This window comes from Marmota flaviventris, chromosome 8 (genome assembly GCF_047511675.1).
Source record: "Marmota flaviventris isolate mMarFla1 chromosome 8, mMarFla1.hap1, whole genome shotgun sequence".
Lineage (NCBI taxonomy): Eukaryota > Metazoa > Chordata > Mammalia > Rodentia > Sciuridae > Marmota > Marmota flaviventris.
This window is the reverse complement of record NC_092505.1, coordinates 104705468-104720388: the sequence shown is the minus strand read 5'-3', so window position 1 is coordinate 104720388 and position 14921 is coordinate 104705468. Positions and strand designations below refer to the sequence as shown.

The 14921-nt window shown below is 38.5% G+C and overlaps 1 pseudogene; it reads left to right on the top strand.

Annotated features, from left to right (window-relative positions):
* The first annotated feature begins 1745 nt into the window (after nt 1-1745).
* On the top strand, nt 1746-2310 carry LOC114106394 (glutathione S-transferase Mu 4 pseudogene; annotated as a pseudogene).
* Nucleotides 2311-14921: the final 12611 nt, after the last annotated feature.

Genomic DNA, 14921 nt, shown 5'->3' with positions numbered 1-14921 from the left:
AAGTAATTTTAGCAATATCAGGAAGCATTTTTGATTGTCCTAATTAAGGGAGGGAATGCTATTGGAATCAAGTGGGTAGGGGCGAGGGATGCTGCCAAGCATCGTACAATGCACAGGGCAGCCCCTCACAGCAAAGAATTATCCAGCCCCAAATGTCAACAGTTCCAAAGTTGGGAAGCCCCATTTTTGTATTCGAAGAGAAGAAAACCAGTTCCTTGCTCTGTGCACCAATGGACATCTTGCTATTCAAAGGGTGGTTCCCAGACTCCAGCATCACTTGGTAGTTTGTGAAGAATAGACTTTCAGGCACCACTCCAGAGACACAGGGATCAGAATCTGCATTTTAATGAGGTCTCCAGATGATTCATATGCATGTTCAATTCTGAGAAGTACCACTACCATTCTGTGAGAATTATGCAAGGCAAGGCAGTGAGACTTCCGGGTGACCACATCAATAGGATATAGTCCTGACCAGACTCAATGTGTTTAAATTCACAAAAACTCACTTGTTCTCTATTTGGTCCCACATTTTCATTGAAGTTTCTTCCACTTTTTTTTGTTACCTTTCCCTCTCTCCCTCCCTCCCTCTCTTTCTGCCTGCCTGGCTTCCTTTCTTCCTCTCCCAGTTCCTCTACTACAACAAATCTGTATCCATTTACCTTCATCCCATATGTGCATAGCTTTTTCTAGGTTTTTAATTTAGAGTCCCCTCATGATACACCGCCCCAAGAGGCAACACTTACCTCTTTAATTAAAGGAAATTGCCCTAGAGGGAAAAGTGGGTAGAATCTGGAAGGAAAGCCATACTTTCTGAAACCTGATAACACAATTAAATTCAACCTTCCTGCACTGAGCTTTCAGTGGTAAGATATTAAAAAGGAAGGCAATAAAACTCATCCAATACTAATTTAATCATAAGCCTATGCAATCAGTCTCTTTGATATACCTTTTGTCAACACAGCTTTGGGTTTTGAATAGGCAATCTAAAATCCTGGAAATTTACCATATTGACATCAGCAAATTTTCTGCTGAACTTAGGTATAATAATAAAACTGATTAAAAATAAAATGTAGGCTGCACACCATGTCAATGTATTGTAAATTTTTGAAGTCCTTTAGATATCTTATTTAGACATCTTCTCTCCTTTTTAAAGCTTTTGCTTGTATTGGGTTCACCATCTGTTAGCTCCATGTTTTTTTTTTTTCCTACAGAAAATATGAGCTAAAATTTTCAAGTATTAAAACAAACTTTAATTCAACTTGATAAACATTTACCAAACATCTATTGCCTATGAAATGCTGGAATAAGAAGTTTAGAAGATAAAAAAGATCCAGATATAATTTTGCCTTCCTTTGTGGTCTGGGATATATGAGTCTACATGTGTGTGTATGTTTCCACGCATGTGTGAATTTGAATATGGTAGGATATATGAAAATTTGCAAAAGTTTGTTCCTGGCAAGTATATAAAATAGGTATCAAAAAGAGCTATAGGAAATTATAGAGAAATATTCATTTCTTTGTTGTATAAAATAAGATTTTGAAATAAAAAGAAAACGATTGGGAAGTTTCTAGGTGCTGAAAGCCATGGTTTTCTCAGTGATAGTTTACATCTTGGTTAATACTTACATTGGGTTGAGTCAGCTCATCTGCAACACTGGTACCATGCCCATGATACTGGGTCATTGTGTATTCCATGTGTATCAAGCTATGAAGAGACATATGAGGATACATGTGTATTAAGCTATGAGAAGAGACACAGGATGGGGGACACTCCTGACTATAACAGAAACTAGTGGCTAAATGAGAAATTCAAGCTGGGCTTGAACTTTCCCAATCTGCCCTACTTAATTGACAAGGCTTACTAAATTACCCAGAGCAATGCCACCTGTGCTGTATTACCTGCAAGCACAACCTATATGGGGAACCTGAAGAGCAGAATCAGGTTATGTGCATCTCTAATCAGCTGCCCAGAGTCTGCTGTAGTCCGGACTTTGAGAAACTGAGGCCAGAGTGCTTGGAGGGCCTCCCAGAGAAGATGAAAGGAAAGCAATAAAACTCATCCAATACTAATTTAACAGTCCCCGGGGAAGTGGCCATGATTTGTTGGAGACAGGATCACCTGTATTTTCTCACTTATGATATCCTTGATGTGCACCATATATTTTACTCCAAGTGCCTGGATGAGTTTTGAACATTTTGGACATTAGTTCCCTCTTTGAGAGCTTGAAGAATATCTCTGCCTATATGAAGTCCAGCTGCTTCCTCCCAAGACCTGTATACTCAAAGGTGGCCACTTGGGGCAACAAGTAAGGCCTTGAAAAGACAGGATCAGGAGTGAGGAGCCTGTTCTCTTCCTGCTGCCCAAGGTCCCGGGGAGTGGCCAGACCTTGTGAAGCTCTTCATTCTTTCTCCTTCTTTCCAGTTCTGTATCATATCCAAGGCCTTATTGCCCTCCTTTCTCTCACTAATCCTGAGAAAGGAATTTGGAGATACAGAAAAAGAAAGAGTGACTGAGTCTCAAAAGAGAAGCCCTAAAATACCCATGAGCCTTTGAAATCCAAAATGAGTACTCCTGAGCAACTCAGCCCATGTCCTTTGCCCATTCCAATGACCCAGCCTCTTGCCTGCAGATAGTCACATGAGGAAAATGCACAATTGCTAGAAAAATTGATATGAAATTGTGTAACTCTGTCCTGGCTCCATATCTAGTCCAGCCCCTAGCTATGATTCCTCTATAAATATTCATACCATATACCAAGGGGCTGCTGTCTGTCCCTCTGGAGATGACATGTGTCCTCCCTTGAATGTGTACTCCTTGCTTTACTCCAAAAGCTTCTCATGCTCAAGATGGTTGACATTTTCCATTTAATGTGTATTTCTTACTTTACTCCCACAGATGTTTCTCTTGAGATATCCTGCATTCCCCTATGAATGTGTATCTACTTTCCTAAATAAATATGTTTGTGTCTCTGAAAAAAATTATACCAGGTTTAAGGGATGTTTATATAAGAGGCTTCAGTAGGCCTGAGAATCTGAGAAAATTACCTCTTCTATGCTTGTTTCCCCAGAATTTCTTTTGTACCAACAGCTTTTTAAACCCATCTGATCTTTCCATAATAACACTTTCTTTTTTCCCCTTTGAAACTATAGTGGTGCCAAAGCAGAGATTTATTCTTAGTGTGGATCTAAGTCATACATGGAAGACAATGAAACTGTTATGCACGTGTTGAAAAGAACCTGCTAAAAACAAGATGTAAAGGGTACTTCATCAATTTAGTTGAATAAATTTTATCTTGCTTAGAAAAGACTTTTTTAAATAATGCTTTTAAAAGTCATTATGCAAATTTCTTCACCTGGAATCTACTTGAGGGTTTAATAATAAGACTTTAGAAATAAGCTCCAACTTTCCCCTGAGATCTAATCAATATGCAAAAAGACATACACTATTTTGAAATGACAAATAATGGGGAAGTTATTCTTTTTGCTCATTCTCTGTGACCTTGCAAATGACTATTTGTGCCAAAAATTATGTAAGTATTTGGATGACTTCCTAAAGAAATTAAAATGAAATTGAGTCATACTAAAGCCTTATTCAATTAGGCAATTGTACTTACAGATTCATTTTTAAAAGAAGCTAGATAAAACTGGTTTTATGTGATAAATTTTATTGGGCAGGGCTCATCTTTTGAAACAGGAGGGTGTATCCCTCTTATATGATGTTAAAGATTATTCAAGTAATTAAGGATGGGTGCTAACTATCACATAAAACAATTCTACTTTATTAATAGTGCTTGCCTTGGATTTTCCAAACATACTTTTATTTGCCCCAAATTCCATGAGTCATTGGCTTTCTGAATTGAATGCTCTGCACAATTCCTCACCCATGGCTTTTCTACAGCCTCCAGTCCCATACTGCAGTCTTGCTTTAAGGTTGATAATAAAACTTGGAGACGTGGTTAGGTGATTGTTTTATTTGTGTATGAGATAATGAAAAGACTTCTTTGGGATGCTGAAGGTGTACTGATAATTTAGGGGGTTAAGTTCCTCTTAAAAAGGAGTTCAAAAATTCTGTTTTTGAGAAAATAGACATAAAGAAATAATATTTTAGAAAATACTGAAGAGATATATTCTGTTTTTTTTTTTTTTTGTACCAAGGATTGAACTAAGGAGTTCTCAACCACTGAGCTACATCCCCAGCCCTTTTTTGGATTTTATTTAGAGACAGGGTTTCCTGAGTTCCTTATGTCCTTGCTAAGTTGCTGAGGCTGGGTTTGAACTCACAGTCCTTCTGCCTCAGCCTCCTGAGTTGCTGGATTATAGAGTGTGCCACTATGCCTGGTTAAGAGATGTATTTTTGTTTTGTTATGGTATCTATCATGTTTTATTCTTCTTCTAGTTGGCTTCAAGCTTGAATCACAAACCCTGAGGTCAAATTCTGTAGGGAAGAAGAGAGTGGTTCCCATCAGGACAGAGAAGTTAGTAGCACCCTATCTGAGCTGGTGTATCACTAGCATTCTGCTAGGCTAGTCCTGGCTAGAAAAAAATGATAAAGAGGAGAGGTTATCCTTGTGGGAAGAAGGAGGTAAGAGAATCAGAGAGAGCAGATGGTGAGATGAGATGTCTACATGTACCTCATTAGACCAAAATGCTGAAAGTGAAGATATTTTAGGTAGGGTGAGGTTACAGGGGAAAGAAGAGTGCCTTTGGCCTTACTTCCTTTTTTAGAGGCGGAAGTCTCCCAGAGAGATTCTCACCATAACAATGTGGGCAACCTCAAGATCAGATGAGGTTGAGGACCTAATTCCTCAGAATACCCTCTAGAGTGTTCAAGATGTTTCTACAATACTATAGAAAACCATTTAGATAGCTAGTGGTACTGGTGGGTGAACTTATAGGATTCATATTAATGTATGTGGGACAGAGCAAAGTAACATTCCAAGAAAAACAGTGCAAATAGAATGGAAATTGATTTGGTATCAATAAGGCTGACAAACTCCTGATCCATCTGAGAAAAACTTGACAGTTCCTTAGGCCTACACTGAACGTCCGATACCAGCTGGGGGTTCCAGTGACCAGGAAGAGAAGCTAGAAAGCAAGGAATGTGGAATGTGGAATGATGTGGAATGTGTATCTGACACCCACTGCCATTCTCTCAGCTGCCATCTTGAAGAGAAGCAGGAGAAATGGAGAAAATGTAGAAAGCTTAGCCTTCCTAGAAAGCCTGGATTACCAAAGATGTTTTTGTTAAATGGAGTGTGCAAATTGGATTGTATTTGTACTTTTTTTTTTTTTTGAGGAGTGTGATCCACAAGAAATATAAAGAGTTGTGGAAAATGGGCAGAGGAGTTTCTATGCACAACTGAGTGCTGGGAGGTGAGACTAAAAGGAGGCCATGCAGTGTGGCGCACTTCTTTGGGGCCTCTGGATGTCATGGACATAACTAAGTTCTTTTTAGAGTTTCAAGAATTTCTTTCTTGGGCTGGGGATGTGGCTCAAGCGGTAGCGCACTCGCCTGGCATGCGTGCGGCCTGGGTTCGATCCTCAGTACCACATACAAACAAAGATGTTGTGTCCGCAGAAAACTAAAAAATAAATATTAAAAAATTCTCTCTCTCTCTAAAAAAATAATTTCTTTCCTTCATTTTTTCTTTTCTTTTCTTTTTTTTTAACCAGGGATTGAATCCAGTGGCACTTAACCACAGAGCCACATCTTCAGCCCTTTCTTGTATTTTATTTAGAGACAGGGTCTTGATAAGTGGCTGAGAGCCTTGGTAAATTGCTGAGGCTGGCTTTTAATTCAAGATCCTTCTGATTTGGCCCCCACCCAGCCACTGGGATTACAGGCGTGAAACACTGTGCCTAGCTTTGAGTTTTAAGAATTTCTAAGTTGAAACCATATAGTAAATTTAGAATGGTAGATGATAAGTATACCATAATTGTATGATTGCCATTATTTAAGAGTATTGCCATAAAAAGCTCTGTTCTGTAAGCTTGGGGAGTCAACTCCCTGTGATAGGATGATGAAGATGCTGCTTGGATTTGGGGTTCCTTAAATGAAGCCTTAAGAAGAGCTGGAGAAGCTGCCCTGGCTCCTCCTCCATCCTCTGCAGCATGCTTGCTGTTTGTTTCATTCTGTCTCCGAGCTGACTCTTGCTCCCTTCTCTTGTGTTCAGTGGGCCCTTTGTTCCTGGTCAGAACAGCTGATGGGACTGCTTGGGCCTGGTGACCCAGACAAGGACCTCTTGGATGAACTGTCTAACATGTAAGTTGCTGTAATCATCATTGATCAGAGCTCTAACCACTTCCCAAGAGGAAAGCCTATTTGTTCTATAATACCTGCCCCAAGAGTCAAGAGGGCTGTCAAAGTCAGAACAAGAGATTTTCATTTGTTCCTTTCAGTTTGTTCTTCAATGATTCATTGGAAAGCAACATGTCCAGTTTTCTAGGGAACTGTCATTTCTATCTCCTTCTAATTGATTTTCACTTTTCTATTATTAAAGATAAGAATGGAAATACAGTATATTTCATTCTGGACTAAAAGTTCCTTTGGCGGGGCAGGGTCTATGGCAAGGAAGTACTCCTGGATCAGATGCACTTCCCTGCCCATTCCTCAAGACCTTGACCAGGCTCCTTGGACACTGTTAGAAGTCAGGGCTGGGAGGTTACTGGTGGCCTGGGGAAGGGTGGGGCCTCACTCCAGCTCTGCCTTGTGCAGTTTTTCAGAATCAGTTCTGTGGACATTTGGGCTGGATCATTCTCTTTCTTGGGGACAGTCCTGTGCATTGTGTGATATTGAGTAGCATCTCTGGTCTCCACTTAATCAGTGCCAGTAACACCTTCTTAGTGGTGACAATCAAAAATATCTCCAGACATGCCCAAGTGCTGTCCCCATGTGAGAAATCTTGGCCTGTGAGCAGATGCCTATGTCCTTATTTTTGTTTTCACATGTGGAGAATGGAAGATTGCATTGCCCTGTGGGAACAGTGGCAGGTGGGTGGAGGACAAAGATGGAGGAAAACTGTGGGGCTGGGGATCAGACCTAAGCCTGCTGGGCTTATACATGCTAGCCAAATGCTCAACCATTGAGCTATACTCCCAGCCTCTAAACAAAGCCTCTGAAGGAATTACTGTTCACTGTTTTTCAGTATTGTAGTTATGTTTGTTAAAGTACTTTTGATTATGTTCAGTACCTTCATTGTTAGAGATGTAAGATATTAATAATGGGGCATCTTAGTATAGGATTTTGGGGACTCTGTGCTATCTTTATTGTGTTTCTGGAAATCTAAAATTAGTCTAAAATAAAATTATATTTTTTAAAAAAGACCTTCATGAAAGGCTTCCAAACTCCACTGTATCCTGTGAGAGATTGTTAATAAATTTATGCTATTCAAACCTCACACCTTTTTTCTTCCTCCAATGAAAGGTGTGGCATGGAATAGGTTGAAGTAACATAATGCTAACTAAATACTGCTAACTGAGCAGATAAAGATATAGATGAGAAAGAAAGGGCAGCTTTGTTGAAAAATGTCTCTTTAGAAACTCAAGGGAAAAAGAATTGCAAATGTTTGCCAGGTGTAGATTGATGGCAGTGGGAATATAGGTATTTGTAATAAGAAGACATTTTACTGAGGAGGATAATAGAATATCTAGAAACAATGCAAGTTTGTGAGCCTGTCATCTTAAGTTACACTGAGGGAGTTATAAAAACGGTGAAGAAAATTCCCCTAAATAGCAGTTGGATTGAAGTATCTATTTTAGGTGTAAGTAAATAAATCCTTTTCACACACTCTCCTGTCCTCCAGCTGTGAAAACTGGTATCTTTCATGATTCTGGGCAAGAGTGAGTGGAGGGCATTTTTTTGTTTGTTTGTTTTGTTTTTGTGGTACTGGGAATTGAACCTGGTGGTGCTCTACCATTGAGCCACGTCCCCAGCCCTTTTCATTTTGAGACAGGGACTCACTAAGTTGCCCAGGCTGGCCTTGAACTTGTGATCCTCCTGCCTCAGTCTTCTGAGTAGTGGATGTCTGCCACTGTGTCTAGCTGGATGGCATTTTTAAGAAGGTAATTAATTTGTAAGATGTTGTCAATAAAAATAAGAACAAAGTGAGATATAGGATAGTTTGTCCCACTGTGGAGTAACTTTTATGTGCTAAACTGTGCTTGGCACACAGCACTTAGTGAGCAAATAATTGAATCATATTTCTTCATAGTATAAGAGAGAGTTAATTTCCTGAAACAAGCCTCATTTGTTCTAACTATTTTCCTGATATATCTTGCTATGGCTAGTTCTGTGACCTAAGTACCTATGTGGGTATACCATGGTTTGGAGTGTTTTGCCAACATTTAAAACAGTTGCCAAATGAAATATAGGATCCCTAGTTAAGTTTGAATTTCAGGTAAACAAAATTGTTTTAATATAAGTGTGTCCTAAATACTGCCAACAGCATTGCTTCTGTTCCCTTCTTCTCTGATAATTCATTCACATCGATTTATGTGCTCAACACATAATCATGGAGTAGCTACCCTGTGTGCTGCTAGAAGAGTAAGCAAAACCAGCATCTTTCCTGCCCTCGTGGAGAGGCCAGAAAAATAGGCAAACATTCCACAGAATTTCAGCAAGGCAAGTGCATTGAAAAGCGAAGTAAACAAAGGAAAGAGAATGACGCTGGTGGACAGAACGTGTAGTTAATTTGTGTGAGAGGTGACGTTTCAGTAGGAACCAGAAAGATGCCAATGCGTGAGTCAGGTAGAGATCTGGGATAAGTATGTTTGTCCAGTCAGAGAGAGCAGCCAGTAAGTCCTGAATCTAGTAAAATTTTAAATATTTGAAAGTTGTTGTCAATTTGTAGTAATCTATTTTAAACACTCCCTGGCAATTACTTTTTCATAGTTCACTTTCTTTCTTTATTTTTTAAAAAATATTTATTCTTAAGTTTTAGGTGGACACAATATCTTTGTTTTACATTTATGTGGTGCTGAGGATCGAACTCAGTGCCTTGTACATGCTAGGTGAGCACTCTACCACTGAGCCACAACCCTAGTTCCTCATAGTTCACTTTCTGCAGCAAATCAGCAAAAAGCATCAGCGAACTGGTTAGGGGGTTTCCTACTGGACATGTATGGGGTATGGGGTATTCACATGATGGACAAAGAACCTGCTTATTCTTTTGGGGAGTTTTACTGTGAAAGTCTCTGTGAGTTGATAATATGGTGACTTGGGAAGCCCAGCAATCAGGCTGCTAAAAAATGGAATTAGTTAAAAATGGTATTGACTTACAAACAACTTCTCTAAGGCACATTTTCCAATAAAATACAGAGTAAAGGGCCATGGAGTAATAGTGACTCTTACCTTTTTCTTTACTTTTTAATGTAAGACATTATTTACTAAAAATAGATAGGAATTAAAACAAAACCCAGTAAACAATATCATTTTAATTTGTCAAGTTAGAAAAAAATGTTTTAAAATCTTAATACAAAATGCTGGTGAAGATGCACTGAAGCAGGTTCTGATGAGAGTATTAAAATGTTTTTCTTTAAGATGGTTACAAATGGGTTGGGAATGTAGCTCAGTGGTAGAGCGCTTTCCTAGCATGCATGAAGTCCTGGATTTGATCCCCAGCCCTGCAAAAAAAGGTGGTAAATAGAAGTTGTCTATGTTTATGGTGTACAACATGATGTTCTGAAATATGTATATATTGTGAAATGACTAAATCAAATCAATTAGCACAGTAATTACATATGCTGCATAGTGATTTGTAGTGAGAACACTTACAAATCTATTGTCTCAGAAATTCTTAAGTATACAATACATTGTTGTGAACTGTACTCAGTGCCCTTATTTTCTTAACCAAAACTTGTTTCCTACCTTCTAGTTCCTTGGCCAGTGAGCTTGGCCACATACTGAATATGGCTAACTCTGCATTGGATCTCATCCTATTCAAGGACACTGCTTTGGAAAGTTTCCCATCTTTTCTGTAACCTCCAATTTCTCCCCTCTACTGCCTATAGCATAAAATTGTGCTATTGAAAACAGAATGAATTTGGGGCTCACCCCTCCTTCTAAATTGGGAACGTATTTCTCCTGTTAAGAGAAAGAAGCTAAAGGGCTCCAACCCTGACAGATGCCAAGGATGGGAGTGCAGATGGCCCACCAGGCCCAATACAGGTTGGCTAACTAAATCTACCTCATGTGTTACACCTGGATTTTTTTTCTGGAAGATATATCTGATTTTGTGAGTGGAGGAGAGAAGGAATCTAGTTGCTTCTCCCCAGTCTGATCAAACTGCATAAAGATCACTATTCATTTTTTCATCTTTTGCATATTTCTTATGTGGGTAGCCAAATCCAGCCAGCCAGGATACCCAGTAATACTATATTTCTCCCATCTTCTGAAAATGCTCCCTTGACCTCCTGTCATCCTCCATCTATTGCTTCATTTTTAGGTTCTCCTTCTATCAAAATTCCTTTAAATGCCTGTTCCACCTGCTGTCTCCGCTGTCACTGAGTCCCTGCAATCCTTTGATCAGGCTTCTGGATCTGCCACTCCACAAACTTAGCATTTGTCAAGGTACCACAGCTCCATCCTGCTGATGTCAAGGGTCAGTCCTTGCCCTCAGCTTTTAATGATGGTCGCTATGCTCCTTGAAGCAGTTGGCTTCCAGATACTTCTTTCTTGATTATTTTTCTCCTCTCATACTAGACACTCACTTCTAGACACCTTTGCGTGTATCTTGTTGCTCTGATTTTTAAGCAAGGAATATTCCAGGGTTAGGCTTTCAAACATGTTTTCTTCTTTCTCTATTTCTATTTTCTTTATGGTCTCATTCTATCTCTATAGTGGTGTCTCACAAAGTTATATTGGCAACCCTGCCCTCTTCCCTGAATGGCTGTCTCTCATGAGCACCTACCCATTCAACGCATCATCAGCACCTCAAATGTTATCTGCCCCCTATCACCCTGGCAATCACCCCACAATCGCCATAGCTCCTCACCAACACTTAATTTCAGAAGCTTCCTCATTGGCCTCCCTGTTTTTGCCCCTATCCCTTTGTAGTCTATTCTGGAAAGTCAGAGTAATTCTTTTAATGCTCATAGATCATGTCCTGCCTAGGCTTAAAGATCCCCAACTTTTCTTCAGCCGCTCAGAGACAAGTTCACGCCTAAGGTTTTACCAGGCCCTTGGTCCTCTGGCCTCCTGTCATTTCTCTGGTCCCTCTGCACTGGCTCACTGTCTCTTACCATTGCACATGATTTTCCCTTTCTGCTTGGAATAATCTTTTATCAGATGTACTTGACTCCAAGCTCCTAAGGCTCTCTGTTCAAATGTCGGCTTGTGGGTGAAAGCGCTGTGATCACTCTATTTAAGATTGTTTTTCCACCGTTCCCTGTGTGTTATATCCCACTCCCAGCTTTCCTTTCCTTTCAGCACCCTCCCTCCCCCACACACTCTGAAGTGTGTAGAAGATAGGATTTCTTCATGCTCCTGCCCCATCTTCCAGTGTGTCAACTCCTGGAGGTCAAGGAGTTTTCTCCTTCAGTACTACAGCTTCAGCATCTAGAAGAATACTCTGCAAATTGCAGGTGATCAGTAAATCTTCATTAAATGGGGGGAAAATAAGGCTTTATATTGTACCTGGTCTTTCAATGGGACAAAATATTTGGAATCAAGATTTAGTATGGTTACCTTCCAAGAATGACTTTTCACAGGACTGGACTTTTCGGTGGCAGAGTGCTTTGCTAACATGCTCAGGGCCCTGGTTTCAATTCTTACCACTGCCGGAAAAAAGTTTTGCTTAGAAACTTAAAATCTTCACATCCATCATTTTGGTATAACTCACAAAGTTAAAGAGAATATCACATTGCAAATTATTTCAAAAATCTGCGGCTGAACAGTGACAATGCAGTATAGCTCAATGAAGCAGGTGTTCTACTAACCCTTAATTTGAAAATTATTGATGAGGTGGGGAGACAAGTATTTCTTTTTCTGCTTTAAAGAATAATCGACCACAAAACAAAACAAAATACAAGAATGGCTTTTCAGGAGTCAATTGATTTTCTTCAGTTTGTATAAGTGGTTTGTAAAGTTTTGATCATAAATTGTACTTAAAATATTTTATAGATAATGATAATTTAATAATTAAATTAATGTAACAATGAATGTTAATACAGGTTTGGTTTTTAATTTAAAGTATTAATATGATTATAATTGAAATTCCACTTTTACGTGTTGAAACATATTTAATAGAAAATTATGTTTTTATATTGTAAGGTATTACATACATGCTAAAGTATTTAAAGCTACTATTTGCAAATATTTTTCAGAAAGACTTCCTAGTGAAAGTAAGTTGAACTGTCACATTGCTGTACAAGTCAGAGGATAGTGAACAAATACTGCTCTCTAGTGGAGAAAATGAGACATGACACATGGTAGTCATTTATCTAAGACCATTCCTTTACCCAGAGAGTACCTAGGAATTGGATATTTCCAATTTATCATCTGAGCTTATGGTGTTATATTGATATTTTATATTTAATTTTGAAAATGTGAATTATTAGCTAAAAATCCTTGAATAAGCAAAGTACAAAATGTAATGACCAATTAAGTTCTGAAAAAAGTGTCCAAGTTTCATTAGCAATCAAAAAATTAAAATTAAGAAAAAATGGTATGCTTATTTCATCTATCAAATCAATAAAAAGTTTGAGAACAAAGCTGGGTGCAGTGGCACATGCCTATAATCCCAGCAGCTCAGGAGGCTGAGGCATGAAGACCACGAGTTCACAGCCAGTTTCAGCAACTTAGCCAGGTACTAAGCAATTCAGTAAGACCCTGTCTCTAAATAAAATATTAACATGGGCTAGGGATGTGGTTCAGTGGTTAAGTGACCCTGAGTTCAATCCCTGGTACAAAAAAAAAATTGAGAACAAAATTAAGGCATGAGAATAAAGTCATGAATATTGTTGGTAGGGCTATAAAATGGTAGTGTGTTCTCAATGTGGGTTTCTTTTGGAAAAGGGCTCCTAAATTATGTGAAAATATGTTTGAGTGTTACTTGCCCTTTTTAATTTATGAGGAGAGGCTCAAAATCCATCAAATTCTCAAAGGGATCTCCATGCTCCCACTTGATAAGAACAAATATTTTAAATAACTTTGGAGATTAACTTTGCAAAATACACAAAAAACAGTCACAGGTATATGTAGTTCAACATTGTTTTGAATATTTAACAACTACAAATAACCTAAAATGTTCAACAACAGAGGATTTGAAATAAATCACATTCCAGCCATATGATGGCGTTATTGTAACTATTAGTAACTATGCTGTAGAATTAATGATGTAGAAATGTTCAACACTATTGAGGAGGTAGAGAAAGCAGTTCCCCCCTTAGTATGTGTGATGTGATCCTGAGTTTATGTAAACATCAATATAGGGCTGGGGATGTAGCTCAGAGGTAAAGTACTTGCTTAGTATGAGTTTGATCATCAGTGTTGAAAAGCAAAGCAAAACAACAGTAAAACAACCTATAAATATATCATATGCACAGAAACAGATTTGAGAGTGCATGTGCTAAAATGTCCCTCCTGGTTATCTACAGCTAAAGTGGTGTGCTCGTCTTTATTTTTAAAATAATCTACAATGTACATGTATTACTTTTATAATAAAAGGATGATAAGTATCATAGAAAAAGAATAATTTTCTCTGTATTTAAAGATTTGACACAGAAAATTCTATCATTTTTACTTAATTGCTACTAAATAGGGGCAAATTTGTGAAAGCATTTAAAAGCACTAGAACAACACAGGCACAGTCCTGCCACCTGTAATCCCAGTTACTCAGGAAATCTGAGGCAGGAGGGTCACAAATTCAAGACCAGCCTCAGCAATTTAGTGAGACTGCAATAAAAACTAAAATAAAGCTAGGAATGTGACTCAGTGGTATAGCACCCTGGGTTCCATCTCCAGCACACACAAAAAAGTTTATATACCTTTACATATTTCACTTCTAAATTTAAGGAGCAAAGGAACTGGGAAGGGAGGTTAGGTAAGGAAGCAACAATTTCTCACTTTATTATTATTTGTGAAACTGCAAGAGTAACCAAACAAACAGCTTCTCCAGTACAGCTGGGCTTTGACAGCCCTTCTCTCTTCCCATTGGTTTTATGCTGTAGGCATGGCTCCTGCCTCTTTTCCCCTCACCAGAAGGCCACCACTGCCCAGTGGGTTGGGGAGGACACACTATAGTACTGTGAGAACACTGTGTGCCTTATGTAGATAAAATTTCTACCAGAGAAGAATTCTGATTTTGGGACACAATGAGTGCAGCTGTTATGGCAAATGAAACCACTATTGGTCTGGTGGGGTCTTCAAAATACAAAGTAAAGAGAAAAAAGTCAGGCCCAAGATGGTCCACAGCTGCTATTATTTGTGTGAGTTTGTATGTATCAATGGTTTTAAATGTGGAGATTAGAGGGATTGCCTCTAATTCTCCAGGGGGGAACTGGGTTTCTGAGAAGTGGACAAAGAAAAATGGACAGTACTTTCTTTTTATCTTAAACCTATGAGCATCTCCCCAGTTTAAAAAAAAAAATCACTTTCTGTCACTTTTAATGACAGAAAAAGAAAACCACATTAAAAAAAAATCTACCTCTTCCAATTTTGTCATAATAAAAACCATTTCAAGTTTCAATGTGTGTCTCCCTTGTTTTGAACAACATTAAAATGTTCACTTGCTTAGTTGAAGCTCATTGTTTAGTTTTTGATCAAACTATAGCAGTTTTTGAATTTCCTTGGCAGAGTTTTTGAAATTCTGTCTTGTGAATGAAGTGATTTTTAGTTGAACTGTTAGTTGCATTAGATGAAAGCCAACAATACATACAAGATATTAGTTGTGAAGTTTCTACTTTATAAACATCAGATTTGCTTT